Consider the following 10,257-nt stretch of genomic DNA (forward strand, 5'->3'; position numbering starts at 1 on the left):
ATAGAGGTAGAATATAATATAAATATAAAATATAGAAAGCATCATATTTTATCAGGGTAGAAAACCAGTCATTTGACTTAGTAACTATTTGTAATGTAAGACCAAAATAAGGGGTTTGCTGAGGGCTTGGATGCTGGGTGAGCCAGAAGTTCAGAGTTAGCAGCTTGGGACCTGGTTATGCAATATGGCATCTTGTACAGGCCCGCAAGCAGACAAAAACTTTCTTAACCTGGAATATGTTACCATGACTAACAGATGAGGTGTAGAATATGACACTAAAGTATGAAATCAAGAATCTCATCTACATGCATTTGTTATCAGTTGCCAAGAGGAGCAAGGGACACTCAAGGTATTTGTGACATTATCAGGTCGCTAAGCCCTACCTCTGGAAATATCAATATTTGTTGATTATTGTGCCCTCTCTTTTGGGATTTCTCTCCTTCCTTCAAAATAACATTAGCTTCCTGATGGTCTCCATGATCAGATCAGCATTGTGTTCTTTTCTATCCATACCCTCACTGATGGCAACACAGAGATGTGTCCTGCCACACAGCAACTCTACCATCATGGCAAGGCCAGCCTCTTCATGTTTGGTTTTTCTGTTGTCTCTGTTATATACCCAGTGTTTGAACTGGCAGTCCAAGTTCATGCCTAGAAATTGTACTACAGCAAGAAACTGTTAAACTGTTGGCTCAGTAGCACACAAGAGGAGTATAGATGAAGCCTGTTTGAAGAACTCTTAAAGGTAAAACCTGGGTCTCCAACTGAACAAAATGAAGGAAGATGTTTAGAATCTTCATAGACTGTAGCATATGTTACATAGGCACCCAGTGAATACTAGGCTCAAATTCTGGCCTAGAGTTTTCTGTTACCATCTGATGAGGTGGCAAAGCTACAGAATTTGATTTATTCTTGACTAGATACAACTGGGTGACCAGTACCTGTGAAACACTTTACCTGCTTGAAGTTAAGGCCCTCTGGGGTTTGATTGTTCAAGACTGAACCTTATCCTTGCCTTCTTTATGTCATACTTCCATTTATCACTTCTTCACCACCAATGCAAAAAGAAATGTGGTAAAAATCAGTACATGAAATTCTACTTAAAAAAGACAAAGGAACTAAAACCATCCAGTGGATTAAAGATAGCATTTTCAACAAATGCTGCTGGTTCAACTGATGTTCAGGATGTAGAATACTGCAAATTGCACCATTTTTATCTCCTTGTACAAAGCTCATGTCCAAGTGGATCAAGGTCATCCACATAAAACCAGTTACACTGAAACTAATAGAAGAGAAAGTTGGGAAGGTCCTCAAACTCATGGGCACAGGGGAAATTTTCCTGAAAAGAACATCAATGACTTATGCTCTAAGATCAACAATTGACAAATGGAACTTTATAAAATTGCAAGGCTTCTATAAGTCAAATTAAACTGTCAATAGGACAAAATGGAAACTAACAGATTGGGAAAAGATCTTTACCAATCTTACTTCTGATAAAGGATAATATCCAATATACACAAAGAACTCAGGAAGTTATACTCAAGAGAACCAAATAGCCCTATAAAATGGGGTACAGAGTTAAACAAAGAATTCTCAACTGAGGAATATAAAAAGGCCAAGAAGCACCTAAGAAATGTTCAACATCCTAAATATCAGGGAAATGCAAAGCAAAATAAGTCTGAGATTCCACCTCATAACAGTCAGAATGGCTAAGATCAAAAACTCAGGTGACAGTAGGTACTAGCAAGGATGTGGAGAAAGAGGAACTTTGCTCCATTGTTGGTGAGATGGCAAGCTGCTACGACCACTCTGGAAATCAGTCTGGTGGTTCCTCAGAAAATTGGAAATAGTGCTACATGAGGACTCAGCTATACCACTCCTAGGCATATAACAAAAAAATGCTCCAACACATAACAAAGACACATGCTCTATTATGCTCATAGCAGCCTTATTTATAATGCCCAGTAGCTGGAAATAACCCAGATGTCCTAAAGCAGAGGTATTCATACAGAAAATATGGTTCATTTACATAAAGGAGTACTACATAGCTATTAAAAACAATGACTTCATAAAATTTTTAGGTAAATGGAGTGTACTAGAAAAGATCATTCTGAGTGAGGTAACCCAGAAAGAAAAGAACACACATGGTATGCACTCACTGATAAGTTGATATTAGCCCAAAAGCTCAGAATACCCAAGATACAATTCACAGACCATATGAAGCTCAAGAATATGAAAGACCATAATATGGATGCTTCTGTCCTTCTTAGAAGGAGGAACAATATACTCAGGGAAGTTTGAGGGTAGGAGGGATTTGCAAGAAAGAGAAGAGAAGGATGGAGAAGAGGGGGTAGGGTCAGGTATGGAAGGAGAAGGAGGTGATATACAGAAGGTCAGGAATTTGAATAGAGGTTTGTAGCAATGGCAGTTGGAGAACTATGTGTAGCCACCAGCAAGTCCCAGATGCCAGTAAAACAAGAGGCTGCCAGAACCCACCTGGGATGAGATAAGCTGAAATGTTCAACAATGTGGAGGGAGAACCTGTAAAGGACATATCCAGAGGTTAGACAAGTACCCCAGTTGGGGGATAATGCCACAAACTCATCTTCAAATTTTTAACCCTTAATGGCTCCTGTCTATAGGAAGTATGAGGAAAAAGTTTGGAGCAAAACCCGAAGGCAAGGCTATCCAGAGACTGCCCCACATGAGAATCCATCCCAAATAAAGACACCAAACCCAGACAGTATTGAGGATACCAAGAAGTACTTGCAGACAGGGGCCTGATATAGCAGTCTCATGAGAGGCTTTGCAAGAGCCTGACCAATACAGATGCTGATGCTTACAACCAACCATTGGACTGAGCATAGGGTCCCCAGTGGATGAGTTAGAGAAAAGACTGAAGGAGCTGAATGTATTTACTACCCCATAGGAAGAACAAGAATATGAACCAGCCAGTCACCCCAGAATTCTCAGGGATTAAACCACCATCCAAAGATTACGCATGAATGGACCCATGGCTCCAGCAGCATATGTAGCAAAGGATGGCCTTGTTGGGCATCAATAGCAAGAGAAACCCTTGATCATATGAAGGCTCAATGGCCGAATATAGTGGAATATAAGGGTGGGACTGGGTTTGTGGCAGAGGGAGCACCCTCATAGTTGCAGGGGAAGGAGCATGGGATAGGGAGTTTCTGGAGGGGAAACTGGGAAAGGGCATAACATTTGAAATGCAAATAAATAAAATAGCCAATTAAAAAAATTCTACTTCCATCTGTAGGTCATGGGGCAAGCAACATTTGGGAAGTTACTCTCCCTACAGGAATTCTATTTAATGCAAACTAATTAAAAAGAACGTCAGCAGAAGAAACAGTGCTTCTTGGACAGGATCCCTTAGGACCTTCATCCTTAGCCAGGAGGCAAAGCTGACCCTCAGTCCTCTATGTACCTTTCCCAGAGAGCTTGACTCCAGGAGTGCTCAGACCCCAGGATACAAGGGAGAGTTTGCCTCCAGGGAGTACTCTAACCCCCAGGACTCAGGAGAGAGCTGGTCTCCCAGGAGTGCTGACAGAAGCTAACAGATTCATAGGAGGAACAAGCTCCAGCCAGTCAGCTAGAACATCTAACTCCAGAGATTACCAGATGGTGAAAGGCAAAACATAAGAATCTTACCAACAGAAACTAAAACCACTTGGCATCATCAGAACCTAGTATTCTTACCACAGCCAGTTCTGGATACCCTAACACACTGGAAAAGCAAGATTAGGATTTAAAATAATATCTCATGATGCTGGTAGAGGATTTAAAGAAGGACATTAATAATTCCCTTAAAGAAATACAGGTAGAAGTCCTTAAAGAGGAAACACAAAAAAATCCCTCAAGGAATTACAGGAAAACACACCCAAACACATGAAGGAATTGAACAAAACCATCCAAGATCTAAAAATAGAATTAGAAACAATAAAGAAAACACAAAGAGAGACAACTCTGGAGATAGAAATCCTGCAAAAGAAATCAGGAGTCATAGATGCCATCAACAGCAACACATTAAAAGAGATGGAAGAGAGAATCTCAGGTGCAGAAAATTCCATAGCAAACATGGACACAGAATTCAAACAAAACGGAAAATACAAAAAGAACCTAACTGAAAACATCCAGGAAATCCAGGACAGAAAGAGGAGACCAAACCTAAGGATAATAGGTGTAGATGAAAATCAAGATTTTCAACTTAAAGGGCCAGTAAATATCTTCAACAAAATTATAGAAGAAAACTTCCCTAACCTAAAGAAAGAGATACCCATGAACATACAAGAAGCCTACAGAACTCCAAATAGACTGGACTAGAAAATTCCTCCAGACACATAATAATCAGAACAACAAACACACTAAGTAAAGATAGAATATTAAAAGCAGTAAGGGAAAAAAGTCAAGTATAAAGGCAGACCTATTAGAATTACACCAGATTTCTCACCAGAGACTATGAAAGCCAGAAGATCCTGGACAGATTTTATACAGACCATAAGAGATCACAAATGCTAGCCAAGGCTACTATACCCAGCAAAACTCTCATTTACCATAGATGGAGAAACCAAAGTATTCCATGACAAAACCAAATTCACACAATATCTTTCTAGTTCTTCAAAGTATAATAAAAGTAGAACAACAACACAAGGATGGAAATTATGCCCTAGAAAAAGCAAGAAAGTAATCCTTCAACAAACTTAAAAGAAGACAGCTTCAAGAACAGAATCCTAATTCTAACAACAACAAAAAAAAAAAATGAGGAAGCAACAATTACTCTTCCTTAATATCTCTTATTATCAATGGACTCAATTTCCCAATAAAAAGACATAGACTAAAAGACAGTCTACATAAAAAGCACCCAACATTTTGGTGCATACAGGAAACACACCATAGGGATAAAGAGAGTCACTACCTCAGAGTAAAAGGCTAGAAAACAATTTACCAAACAAATGGCCTCATGAAACATTCTTTTCTTTCTTTTTTCTTTTTTTTTCTTTTTTTTTTTTTTTTGGTTTTTTGAAACAGGGTTTCTCTGTGTAGTCCTGGCTGTCCTGAAACTCACTCTGTAGACCAGGCTGGCCTTGAACTCAGAAATTTGCATGCCTCTGCCTCCAAAGTGCTGGGATTACAGGTATTTGCCACCAGGCCCAGCTTTAAGAAACATTCTAATAATGAATAAAATTGACTTCCAATCCAAAGTTATCAAAAAAGACAAAGAAGGGTGCATCATAATTATCAAAGGTAAAATCTACCAAGATGAACTCTCAATTCTGAACATCTAAGCTGCAAATTCAAGGGCATCCATATTCATTAAAGAAACTTTAGTAAGCTCAAAGCACACATTACAGTGCACACAATAATAGTGGGAAAATTCAACACCCTAGTCTCAGCAATAGACAGATACTGGAAACAGGAATTAATAGGGACATGGTGTTTAAAATTAAAAAAAAAATATTCTAAAACAAAAGAATATAGCTTCTTCTCAGCACCTCATGTCACCTTCTCCAAAACTGACCATATAATTGGTCACAAAATAGGCCTCAACAGACACAATAATATTGAAATAATCCAATGCATCTTGTCAGATTACCACTGACTAAGTCTGATATTCAATAACAATATAAATAATAGAAAGCCTAATTATGACTGGAAGTTGAACAACACTCTACTCAATGATAACCTGGTCAAGGAAGAAATAAAGAAAGAAATTACAGACAATTTAGTTTTTAATGAAAATGAAGACAAAACATTCCCAAACATAGGAGACATGATGAAAAAAGTTCTAAGAGGAAAACTCATAGCTCTGAGTGCCTCCAAAAAAATAACATGAGAGAGCATACAATAGCAGCTTGATAGGACACCTAAAAGCTTTAGAACAAAAGGAAGCAAATTCACCCAAGGGGAGTAGATGGCAGGAAATAATNAAACACAGGGCTGAAATCAACCAAGTAGAAACAAAATGAATTATACAAAGAATCAACCAAAAAAGGAGCTGGTTATTTGAGAAAATCAAAAAGATATACAAACCTTAAGTAAGACTAAATAGAGGGTACAGGGACAATATACTAACTACCAAAATCAGAAATGAAAAAGGAGACATAACAACAGAATATGAGGAAATCCAAAATATTATCAGATACTACTACAAAAAGCTATACTCTACAAAACTAGAAAACCTTGATTAAATGGACAATTTATTAGACAGATACCAGGTAATAAAGTTAGGATCTGATTAATGATCTAAATATTCCCATATCCCCTAAAGAAATAGAAGCAGTCATTAATAGTCTCCCAACCAGAAAAAGCACAGGACCAGATGAGTTTAATGCATAGTTCTCTCAGACCTTCAAAGAAGACCTAATTCCAATTCTCCTCAAACTATTCCTCAAAATAGAAACAGAAGGTTCTCTACCCAATTCATTCTATGAAACCACAAATATTCTGATTCCATGAACCACATAAAGATGCAACAAATAAAGAGAACTTTAAACGAATTTCCCTTATGAACATCGATGCAAAAATACTCAATAAAATTCTCGCTAACTGAATACAATAACACGTCAAAACAATAATCCATCATGATCAAATAGGCTTTATTCCAGGGATGCAGGGATGGCTTATTATATGGAAATTCATCAATGTAATCCACTATATAAAAAACGCAAAGACAAAAACCACATGATCATCTCCTTAGATGCTGAGAAAGCATTTGACAAAATCCAACACCCATTCATGATAAAAGTCTTGGACAGATCAGGAATTCTAGTCCCATACCTAAATATAATAAAAGAAATGTACAGCAAACCAGTACCCAACATCAAACTAAACTGATAGAAACTTGAAGCAATCCCACTGAAAACAGGGACTAGAGGCTTCCCTCTTTCTTCCTACCTAGTACTTGAAGTCCTAGCCAGAGTAATTAGAAAACAAAAGCAGATCTAAGGGATTACAAATTGGAATGGAAGAAGTCAAAATATCACTATTTGCAGATGATATGATTGTATATATGAATGACCTTAAAAATTCCATCAGAGAACTCCTAATCCTGATAAACAACTTCAGTGCAGTNGCTGGATATAAAATTAACTCAAGCAAATCAGTGGCCTTTCTCTACACAAAGGATAAACAGGATGAGAAAGAAATTAGGGAAACAACACCCTTCACAATGGTCACATATAATATAAAATACCTTGCTGTGACTTTAAGAAGGAAGTGAAAAATCAGTGTGATAAGAACTTCAAGTATCTTAAAAAAAATTGAAGAAGATCTTAGAGGATAGAAAAATCTCTCATAACACATGAATTGGCGGGATTAATGTAGTAAAAATGGCTATCATGCTGAAAGCAATCTACAGATTCAATGTAATTCCCATCAAAATTCTAACTTAATTCTTCAGATTTAGAAAGGGCCATATACAAATACATTTGGAATAACAAAAACTTACGATAGCAAAAACTATAAGAAATACTGTTAAAATCACCATCCCTAACCTCAATCTGTACTACAGGGAAATTGTGATAAAAACTTCATGGTACTGGTATAGTGAGAAACAGGTTAATCAGTGGAATAGAGTTGACAACCCAGAAATGAACCCAGATACCTATGGTCACTTGATCTTTGACAAAGGTGCTAAAACCATCCAGTGGGAAAAAAAGCATTTTCAAAAAATGGTGCTGGCTCAACTGGAAGTTATTATGTAGAAGAGTTCTAGTTGATCCATTCTTATCTCCTTGTGCAAAGCACAAGTCTAAGTGAATCAAGGAACTCCACATAAAACCAGAGACAATGAAACATATAGGGGAGAAAGTGGGGAAGAGTATTGAACATATGGGCACTGGGGAAAAATTAATGAATAGAACAGCAATGGCTTATGCTGTAAGACCAAGAATCAATAAATGGGACCTCATAAAATTGCAAAGCTTCTGTAAGGCAACGGACACTGTCAATAAGTAAAAAAGGCAACCAACAGATTGGGAAAAACCTTCACTAACTCCACATCTGATAAACAGCTACTATCCAATATATATAGAGAACTCAAGAAGTTGAACTCCAGAAAAGCAAATAAACCTATTTTTAAAAACGGGGTATAGAGCTAACAAAGAATTCTCAACTGAGGAATACCAAGTGACTGAGAAGCACCTGAAAAAATATTCAGCATCATTAATCATCAGGGAAATGCCAATAAAAACAACCCTGTGATTTCACCTCACAACTTGACCTTAGTTAGAATGGCTAACATCAAAAGTTCAGGTGACAGCAGATGCTGGCAAGGATTTGGAGAAAGAGGAACTCTCCTCCACTGTTGGTGGGATTGCAAGCTGGTACAACCACTCTGGAAATCAGTTTGGCGGTTCCTCAGAAAATTGAACATTATACTACTAGAAGATCCAGCCATACTAACTCTTTGGTGTATACCCAGACGATGTTCCAACTGGTAATAAGGACACATGCTCTACTATGTTCATAACACTCTTATTTATAATAGCCAGAATCTGGAAAAATATAGATATCTCTCAGCAGAATAATGCATATATAAAATGTGGTACACTTACATAATGGAGTACTAATCAGCTATTAAAAACAATGAACTTATGAAATTCTTAGGAAAATGGATGGATCTGAAGGATATTATCCTGAGTGAGGTAACCCAATCACAAAAGAAAACACATGATATGCACTCACTGATAAGTGGATATTAGCCGAGAAACTTAGAATGCCCAATATACAGACTGCATAACTCATGAAACTCAAGAAGGAAAACTTTCTTAGAAGGGGGAATAAAATACCCATGGAAGGAGGTATAGAGACAAAGTTTGGAACTGAGACTGAAGGAAGAATCATCCAGAAACTGCCCCACCCAGAGATCCATCCCATATACAATCACTGAACACAGACACTATTGTATATGCCAAAAGATTTTGCTGTCAATACTCTGATATAGCTGTCTCCTATGAGGCTGTGCCAGTGCCTGGAAAATACAGAAGTGGATACTCACAGTCATTTATTGGATGGAATACAAGTCCCCAATGAAGGAGCTAGAGAAAAGACCAGATGAGCTGAAGGGATCTGCCGCTCTATAGGAGGAACAACCAGTATATGAATTAACCAGTATCGCCAGAGCTCGTGTCTCTAGCTGCATATGTTTCAGAGGATGGTCTATTCAGTCATCAATGGGAGGAGAGGCCCTTGGTCTTGTGAAGATTCTATGCCCCAGTGTCGCGCCCACCTCACCGGCAAGGAAGACACAACACAGGAACTTTTCCTTAAGCAGTTTATTTGGGAAACTTGAATAATCTTCTGACCTTTGTGACTGACTGATTCTTCTCACTTCTGACCTTTCTTCTTTTTTTTAAATATCTTTTTATTATTACTATTATTTTCTTTATTTACATTTCAAATGCTATCCCGAAAGTTCTCTATACCACCCCTGCCCCTGCTCCCCTACCCACCCACTCCCACTACTTGGCCCTGGACTTCCCCTGTGCTGGGTCATATAAAGTTTACAAGACCAAGGGGCTTGTAAACTGACAGTATCCCCCATCTCTGCTCTGTCTCTCTCTAGTGACTTAGTAGGGCAAGGAGAGGGAGAACTCGGAGCAGAAATCTTCTCATCTTGGATTCTTCTGGTCAGCCGCTTGGGCACCCACAGTGGATCCTGTCGATCCTGTGGGAAAACACAAACAGAGCCTTGTGCCCATATCAGCATGGGATCAGGGCCATGCCAGAGACCCGTCAACACATCTTTCCACTTTACAAACCCCTATCCATGAGGTTGTACACTTTGATGGCGGTCTGCTGCTGAGCGACCATGCACTTCCAAATTTTAAAAATTAAGAGAAAAAAAGGGCAACTGATAGTCTCTCTTTAGGGGATAGCCAATTCCCCCTCTTTGTTTCTGGAGACATTCTTTTAAGGTGCGATGTGCATGTTCCACAACACCTTGGCCCTGCGGATTATAAGGCAGGCCATGGATGAGTTGTACATCCACTTGTTGGCAAAAGGCAACAAAAGTTCTTCCAGTATAGGCAGGACCATTATCTGTTTTTATTTGCGAGGGTTTTCCCCATGCAGCCCAGGCTTCCAAACAATGATTGATAACATTATGAGCCTTCTCACCTGTCTCTGCAGTGGTGTGCATGATTCCAGAACAGGTATCTGTAGATACATGGACATATTTCAAAGTTCCAAACTCAGAAATATGTGTAACATCCATTTGCCATACCTTAAGTGGAAGCA

General features: G+C 38.5%; 1 pseudogene; it reads left to right on the top strand.

The window, feature by feature from the left end:
- Positions 1-269: 269 nt before the first annotated feature.
- On the top strand, positions 270-721 carry LOC110314382 (annotated as a pseudogene).
- The last annotated feature ends 9,536 nt before the right edge of the window (positions 722-10,257 follow it).

Source organism: Mus pahari, chromosome X, assembly GCF_900095145.1.
Source record: "Mus pahari chromosome X, PAHARI_EIJ_v1.1, whole genome shotgun sequence".
NCBI lineage: Eukaryota > Metazoa > Chordata > Mammalia > Rodentia > Muridae > Mus > Mus pahari.